The sequence below is a fragment of the Silurus aristotelis genome (genome assembly GCF_946808225.1).
Source record: "Silurus aristotelis genome assembly, chromosome: 17".
In the NCBI taxonomy this organism is placed as follows: domain Eukaryota; kingdom Metazoa; phylum Chordata; class Actinopteri; order Siluriformes; family Siluridae; genus Silurus; species Silurus aristotelis.
This window is the reverse complement of record NC_139590.1, coordinates 24,586,308-24,595,345: the sequence shown is the minus strand read 5'-3', so window position 1 is coordinate 24,595,345 and position 9,038 is coordinate 24,586,308. Positions and strand designations below refer to the sequence as shown.

At 35.2% G+C, this 9,038-nt stretch overlaps 1 long non-coding RNA gene across 1 annotated transcript; it reads left to right on the top strand.

Moving 5' to 3' along the window:
- The first annotated feature begins 524 nt into the window (after positions 1-524).
- LOC310739923 lies at positions 525-4,609 on the top strand. The gene is made up of 2 exons (XR_014537524.1): positions 525-2,101; positions 3,699-4,609. It is a non-coding gene; the product is annotated as an uncharacterized lncRNA (long non-coding RNA).
- Positions 4,610-9,038: the final 4,429 nt, after the last annotated feature.

Here is a 9,038-nt window from a genome sequence, read left to right as displayed (position 1 = left end):
TAGGCTGCGTCAATCATTTGAAGCCATTGAGCAGATGAATGCATATATAATATATCACCATAGTCCAGCACAGATAAAAAAGTGGATGACACTAACTGTTTTTTGACATTAAAAGAAAAACACAGCTTATTTCGAAAGTAAAAACCCAATTTTAGCCTCAGCTTTCTCACTAGACAGTGAACATGAGGCTTAAATGATAGGCAATCATCAATAACAATACCAAGATACTTATAAGTTGTAACAGTCTGTATTTCACGTCCGTCAAGAGTAATCACTGAGGGAACATTCAGTGGTCTATTCCGAGGGCCCGTGAAGATCATACATTTGGTTTTTTCTGCATTGAGCACAAGTTTCAGCTGTAGCAACGTGTTTTGGACCACAGTGAAGGCATTCTGTAAATGTGCAATGGCTTGTTTAAGCGAGGGTGCACAACAGTAAATAACTGTGTCATCTGCATAAAAATGAAAGTTTGCATCAGACACATGCTGACTAAGGTTATTTATATAAATAGTAAATAAATTATAATTAATTATAAGCAAGTAAGAGTTCTCACAAGGTGAAGAAAATATCACCATATAACCCCAATCTTCTCATCCCTACACTGGCTACTGGTTAAGTTTCAAATCCACTACAAACTACTGGTGGTTTATCTCCATGTATCTCTCCAGTCTTCTAATACGCTAAAATCCATCACGCTCCTTTAGATCTCAAAACTCCGGACTTCTAGTAGTTCCTCGAATAACAAAGTCCACTAAAGGTGGTAGAACATTCTCACATTTAGCTCCTAAACTCTGGAACAGTCTTCCTGACAGTGTTCAGGGCTCAGATACACTCTCCCAGTTTAAGTGCAGATTAAAGACGTATGTTTTTAGCGAGTTCTACACATAACACACATCACATCATAACCTTGTGCTCCAGAACATCTGATCACATGCACATTATCAACTTGTGCTGTTAATATCATGAACAGCAGCTACGCTAATTCCTCTCCACTGCTTCTCCTTCTCTCCCCATCCCGAGGCTTCCTGAGGTTGCTCCAGATCCAGTCACGTCCCACCTCATGAGGATTATGGACCTTTAAAGAAGTAGATGCCTACAAACATCCCAAACCATCTAGAGACGCCAATTGGATTCCACTTCTCAGTAGCTCCTCGTTCCACAAAGTCAGCTGAATGTAAAAGACTGTATAAAGATCATTACTCGTAATCGTACACTCCATTCTGTCTTGGTTAGTTCTCTCTTTCCAGTGTTTGTATTGTTTAAAAACTATAATCACACTCATGATCTCGCCCAAATGAGGATGAGGTTCCCCTTTTGAGTCTGGTTCCTCTCAAGGTTTCTTCCTCATATCATTTAACGGAGTTTTTATTCTCACCACAATCACCCCAGACTTCATCATCAGGGATAAACACACATCATTCACCAATAGTAATGGTGTCATCCTAAATTTATGTCTGCTGCCAAGCCATTAATAAACCTATAAACTTCAAATACCTGGGCTGATAATATCTACTCAACTGTCTTCTGTATATTTATTTATTTATTAGGTTAATTTTTAGGTTTGCATATACTCCATGGCTTTAAATTGTTTAACTTGAATAAACCTCAGCCTTCCACAAGCTTCTCACAATACTCTAATAAAATAATAAACCTGTCTCTTAGTAAATCACAGTCTGAACATGACATGTGGAGTAGTAAAAACCAGAGATTGAATATTAATAGCTTGTGTTTGTTCTATTCAAGTTTTTTTTTGTTTAATTGCTTTTGTCTCTACAGGATATGCTGTGAACCTCATAAACCCTCACTTGTATCCAGATGTTAATCTCACAGTTTTTCCTCCTGTGCAGTTTGAAACAGCAGAGGAATCTCACATCGACCTGATCATTGGTGTGCTGATTCAGGTCCTGCCCACAGGTGGGCAGAAATGGGTGGGGCACTATATTATAAGTGAAACCTCCATTAGTGCTGACTGGGTTCAAATAAATCAGAACCTGAGCTCATACACACACATGAACTGATGATGGAACCTGTCTTGGTCAGATCCAGCATGAAGCTCCTGCTCGCTGCGCTGTGTGTGACAGCCATGATTCACATTGCTGAGGTGGGTTAAAAAAAAAAAAAAAAACAGTTTAAAATATAAAAACAAAAAGAGATTTTATGCTTCAAATGAGAAATAAAAAGAAATGTGTACAAAAAGAAAAGTACAAATTATTATTATTAATTTAATACAATTAATTTATTATTTTTTTCTCATTTGTTTCTCTCAGTTTTGAAAGTATTTTATTAATAATCCTGTGTATATAAATGACAACCAGGTATTGCTAAAAATGTCTAATTCCTTCTTAATTCAAAAAGTGCATAAAAAAAACGCATTGACTTGAATTAAAGTGTATTGGCTGGTTATAATCATTAATATTAACTGTACCAAATTCCTGTAGCAGATTAGAACATATTAATGACATGTATTTAGCATGTATTATAACACATCCTTTCACAGTCCTGTCAGTGATCTGCTGAGCAGTTTCATCTGCTAAACTGATGAGGAAAAGGGAAATGCAAATTTAAATAAGGGAAAGAGTACGCTATTCAAAGTGACTGTAAATTTGTGAAACGAATATGTATATTAAATCAAATAAATAATATTAAAAATTAAATACAAATTATACATAAAATAAGTAATCAAAGAAATGCAAACAAGAACTATTACTAATTTAAAAATGTCATGTGTAATGGATATTATTCACAAACGGTCTATTATTATTATTATTATTATTATTATTATTATTATTATTATATACACTGTAAAATAAAAGAATAAATAATATGCTGGGCCCTTGGGAAAGGCCCTTACCAATCAGCTGCTCAGTTGCATAAATTAGATCTGCACCAAAAAAAAATAATATATATATATATATATATATATATATATGTACACGACAATTTTTTTCAATTTTGAAATGTTTTAGATTTCATTAGACTTAATAACTTTAAAGGAGCAAAATTCAGTGAATAAAAGATATTTTTAACTTTGAAAATATGCAATCTTTATATAAACAAAAATATATATATATTTTTTCCACACTTTGATCTGTTTTTGACGTGTACATAACTTAATCATTGTCGAAATACACAGCATCTAAAGTACATTTATTTTTAAATAACGCTGTAGAACAGAGGAGCCCAAACCCTTTCCTTTGAAGGGCCAAGAATTTATCTAGTTGAAAGGGCTGTCGGCCGAAAAGAAAAAAGGTGCATTATATTATTTTTAAATATAACATTATTTGGCAACATGGCAACTTTAATATTGAAATTAAAGTTGCCATGTTTCCTCTCATTTATGATTTCACTATATTTCAAAATACATTAAATAAAAAAACATGACTAATGCAGTTTTGCATAACAAGAGAGATGAACCTGCTCCCTATTCTTCAAAAGATTTTCAGAATGTTTTTTTTCTCCTCTCTTCTCATATATGACATAGTGGTCCAAATCAAAAGATCACCTGGGGCCAACTTTGGCGTGCAGGTCCTAGTTTGGGCATCTCTGCTGTAGAGGAAATGAGACTGTGTAGTGAACATTTTATGTGGTTAGAAGTCATAAAGTTTTGGCTCCTGCTCCATTTAACTTTCGGACAATAAGACATGTATTGTAAGAAACAGGAATAATGAAGCAAACTTTTTTTTTTTGGTCACTTTTAGCCTAATAACTCCACCATTACCACCAGCACCATAACCTCCTCCACCAACTCCACCACCTCCTACTTCAACAGTACCACAAGCTCCTCCTCCACCTCCAACACCTCGTCAAGCATAATGCCGTCTTCTGAGTCTACACCCCTTACAACTTCTAAAAGCACGGGTTCCTTGACAACTACGACAGGTGGAAGTGTGTGCATCGGTGTGCCATATGACGTCCTGTTCCTCCAGCTGGTGATCATATTGGCCATGATGATGGGCACCAACTAATGCCAAAAGACTTCACACACTGTAATCGCACTCAACAAATATACCAAGAAACATAAACACCTCCATGCTACAACAAAGCTAGCATTAAATTCAACACCTACACCATTCCATTTATTTCATTATTACCGCTGTTGCCTATAATATTATTAATAATTATAATATTAATAATAATAATTATAACAACTATTATTATGCAATCAAATTATTACATTATTGCTTGATGTAGACTTATTTATAATCCATTCAGTAATCTAATAATCAAAAATCAAACGACTATTTTTTTTTTTACTATGCAAATTTTCCTTATGCAAATGTTATATGAGCTATATGTAAATACATGAATAGTCATCTATTTTGTTGTTGTTGTTGTTGTTGTTTTGGAATCATTATAAATAAAGATGATTAGAAATTCTTGACCAGACCATGCAGGACACTGAGAACATGTCAGGACATCTGAAATAGGCAACACCTCAAAATTTTTATTAATTTTCTTTTGTAATAAAAAGTTAAATGATGCCACACGATCCATAAATGTTGGTGTTTTATATATACTAGTAATCATTGCTTACAGTTCTGTGCATTTCCTGTTTATTCTTGCATTATTACTTTATTCAATTTGTATTAAATTTAGCTCTGTTTCATTATTTATTTTGTGGTTCACTTTCGTGCCTCTCTGATTACTCCGATAGAAACCCTGGTGAAACCATTCCATCCAGTGATTTTGTTTTGGGCCAAACAAGTCAGCAAAATGTGCATTTTCCATGTGTCGAGCAGTGCATCACTCTCGCCTTGTCATAACAAACATGAGAACTGCTTATATGTGATTTCACATCATCCCAAAAATCAGTTGCTGAGAATCTAAAGCTGTCAAATAATCCATTTCAATGCATATCTATTTCATCGACTAATCCATTTACTTTCTGTTTTAAAAAAAAATACATATTCCTGTGTGTCCATGTGTCAAGATAAGGAACGCTATCAGTTCCAATACTTTTGCTCACCTAAAATATTAATCCATCCAAAGGAGTGGATGAGTGTGTGTGTGGTGTCTAAATGATTGTCAGAACATTCATTCCACATTATTGTACACCCAAACACATAATGCACTTTTGTAATTACTTTCACAAGTGTTTCCTTCAACATCACTTTTATTATTTAAAATAATTTCAGAACTACAAAAACCTGAACTGATTTGAGCAATGTGCATCAGCCGTTCTTCTCAGAAGTGCACGTGTGAAAGTGTATGGACGGGAAAATCTTTTATGAGATTTGCAAACAAACTCAAATGAGTAACACTGAATGACAAAAACAAATTTTTCACTCACCCAGCATGTCCTTCAGGGTGAAGATCATGTAGGCAAACACCAGAGTCAATTTACATTCGTTAATTAATTATATAATACAGTATTTTCCATTTAAATTAGTCACACATTTGATGAGATTCGGATAATCATTAATTACATAATAATTTAATAAATAATTCACCTATTTAAAAAAAAACAAAGCTGAAGATGACAGAGCATACAATGACGTATAAACGTACAGCTGTATACAAAACCCCTAAACATTTGCATAAAATGTAAAGTTGTTGAAGCAAAGTGCTAGTTTTACATAACACACTGAGCCTGTGTAGCTGAGAAAAATTAGAAACACTGATGGACATCTAACTGGTTTGTATCTATGTGTACTTCATACTGTCCTGCGACCGAGGAAAGATCATGCAAAAAAAAAAAAAAGGATTTCAGAGCAACATAAAGTTTGGAGAAATGAGAAAACTACACTTTTAGAAGTGATCACCAGCCAGTTTTGTGTTAATGAGCACTGTGTATGCTGGCCAGAGCTTTTTAGTATCTGTATGGGTTTCTCCTGCAGAATTAAATATGGATGCAAAAACCTGACAGCTAATCATACAAAGAACATTGTGCTCATGGTGTAGCATGGGAGGGCAGCAACATGCGATGGAGCTGCTACTAGTTAAGATAGAGGACACCATGGACACCTCCAAATAGCAAAAACTGTGCATCTCAGACAACAAAAGCTAAAAAGAAGATAAGATAAGATACGCACAAACCAGAGACAACAAACAAATGGCTTAAGACTGAATAAGCTCATTCAGAAGATAGATCTAAATCCTAACAAACACCTGTGAAATGACTTGAAGATCTGAAGCATTTTGGTAAGAAAGAGGAAGAATGATGTGTTAAAACGGCAGACTCTTTTCTCAAAAAAACACCGAATTACATTTACAGGCAAAAGCTGCTTTAACAATGTATTAAGTAAGGGGTGTGTATACTTATAAACACAGATTATTGAATGTTGTTTTCGTTCTTGACAGTGCATCACCACTATCAATGTCGCCCCACCACAACAATTCTATCAACAAACACTATTATGCCATTAACCCCAACTGGGATGATCTCTGCCTACCACGTGGAGACTTTTACCTCCACCAGAATGACATCTTCGGCCAAAGTGATGGTATCGCTTATTTAGAATTTTTGGTGATGTCACACACTTCACCTCACCCTGCTCACCAGCAGCCATGATACTCAACTAAAAACCCAACAGTGTCCTGACTGATCTCATGACAGACTTGTGGTGATAAAATAATTCCTTTGTTTATAATCATAAAATTTCAGATAAGTTCATTTCCATTCTGAAGGAACTTCTAGAACGGGTTCAGGTCCCTGAAGCTGCTGAAGAATTACTTTACTATACATTACTATATATAGAACTAGCTGAAAGTACCCGTGCTCCGCATATATATATATATATATATATATATATATATATAGATTACATTACAATGTTTTAAAATTAATACATTTTCTTGTGTAATTTATGGGTTTACATTTACACATACAGTATAATCCTGTATAAATTAATACCATTACCTACTGTAATAATTTGAAGTCCACTGTGTTATGTACAGCAATTATATCATCAGGGGTTTTGATACTGTACCTCTGAATTTACCTCTGTATTTTTTTTTCTATGTAGAGTATAATTACAAGTTAATTTATAACGCAGATGTAGATAACGAAGAGATCTAAAAAATAGAGAACAAAAAACAACCAGACATTGAAATTGAGCACAGAGGTCTGACATTAGCTCTGGATCTTCAAAAGACTGTTCCAGATCAGGTTATAGCAATTTTATGAGGTAACTTTTTGTTGTATAAGCAGAAATGTCAGAGTAACGGGGTAAAAAATTAAAACTAAGTGAACTGTTTGCTCAGAATTTAGCAGCAATGCTTAGACATTTATTTTTCTTAAGTTCAGAACATCAACATCTTAGGTTCAGGAAAAGATCAGAGATCAATATTCTCCCACCAATATAACTCACCGTATCAATTTTCAGATGAACATTTGTTAAGTAATTTCTTGTTCTTCAATGTCCATTTATCCTCATAATAGGAACAAATAGAGTGGTGTGACCAAATGAGGGGATTACCCTCACTGAGTTCCCCACCCTGCAGTCCATTTATATTAAGCAGTACTGGACAGGAAGATAATGAAGGACCTCAGCCATCCAAACAATGAACTACTGTATTTACTGCAGGAAATTCTTTTCATTTCCTGAAAGCCAATAATAGAGAGCATGAATACGAGCTTCAACCAGGAGAACAGCAAAGCCTGAAAAACCTGGATTTACTACACAATATTTACTACCTCATCCTGCCTTTTTGCACAATATACCTACACTTACATTACAATTACACATTTCAGTCTTATAGATCATGATTTTTTTCTTTTGTCAAAATATTTTGTTCTCAAAAGTTTGAATCCCTCTGTCATTTATTCCATTTAAAATCTATTAGCTTAGCACAGAAACTTGAAATTGCTGCAAAAATAAAAATCAATCCCAGAATGCAACGTGCTTTACAATATGAAACAGTATTAGTGATGAAGACTGAAAACTAAACTAAAACAAATCTACTGTATAATTATAGTCCCCCTGTAAATGTAGCATATTGCTGTTTTATAGAAATGTAATGTATTACAGTTAGAAAGGAGCTGAAATTAAAGTTAACCCTTAAAGAATACATGATAAACACAGACAATAGGGGCTGATTATAATTTTCATTGTCAAGTCAAGTCAAGTCAAGTTTATTTGTATAGCGCTTTTCACAACAGACATTGTCTCAAAGCAGCTTTACAGAAAACAACAGTGAAGGTGAATGGTGTGCGTTTGTCCCTGATGAGCAGCCGTGGCGACAGTGGCAAGGAAAAACTCCCTTAGATGATATGAGGAAGAAACCTTGAGAGGAACCAGACTCAAAGGGGAACCCATCCTCATATGGGTGACATCAAAAGTTTGGTCATAAATCTTCCAACAATACAGAACAATTTGTGATCATCATAGATCCAGCATCAGCTTCTCCATGCCAGGGCCTTTAAACACTCGGCATCTACTTCTCCATGATCATCCATAGGTCCATAATCTTCACGAGGTGGGACGTGACTGGAGCTGGCCAAACCTCAGGAAGCCTCGGGATGGGGAGAGAAAGAGAAGCAGTGGAGAGGAATTAGCGTAGCTGCTGTTCATGATATTAACAGCACAAGTTGATAATGTGCATGTGATCAGATGTTCTGGAGCACAAGGTTGTGATGTGATGTGTGTGATGTGTGTTATGTGTAGGCTTTGCTAAAAAGATATGTTTTTAATCTGCACTTAAACTGGGAGAGTGTATCTGAACCCCGAACACTGTCAGGAAGACTATTCCAGAGTTTAGGAGCTAAATGTGAAAATGCTCTACCGCCTTTAGTGGACTTTGCTATTCTAGGAACTACTAGAAGCCCAGAGTTTTGAGATCTCAGGGAGCGTGACGGATTGTAGCGTGTTAAGAGACTGGATAGATACATGGGAGCCAAACCATTTAGTGCTTTATAAGTGAGTAGCAGTAGTTTGTAGTCTATTCGAAACTTAATAGGAAGCCAATGTAGGGACGATAAGATTGGGGTTATATGATCGTATTTTCTTGACCTAGTAAGAACTCTTGCTGCGGCATTCTGAACTAACTGAAGCTTGTTTATTAATGATGCAGGACATCCACCTAGTAATGCATTACAG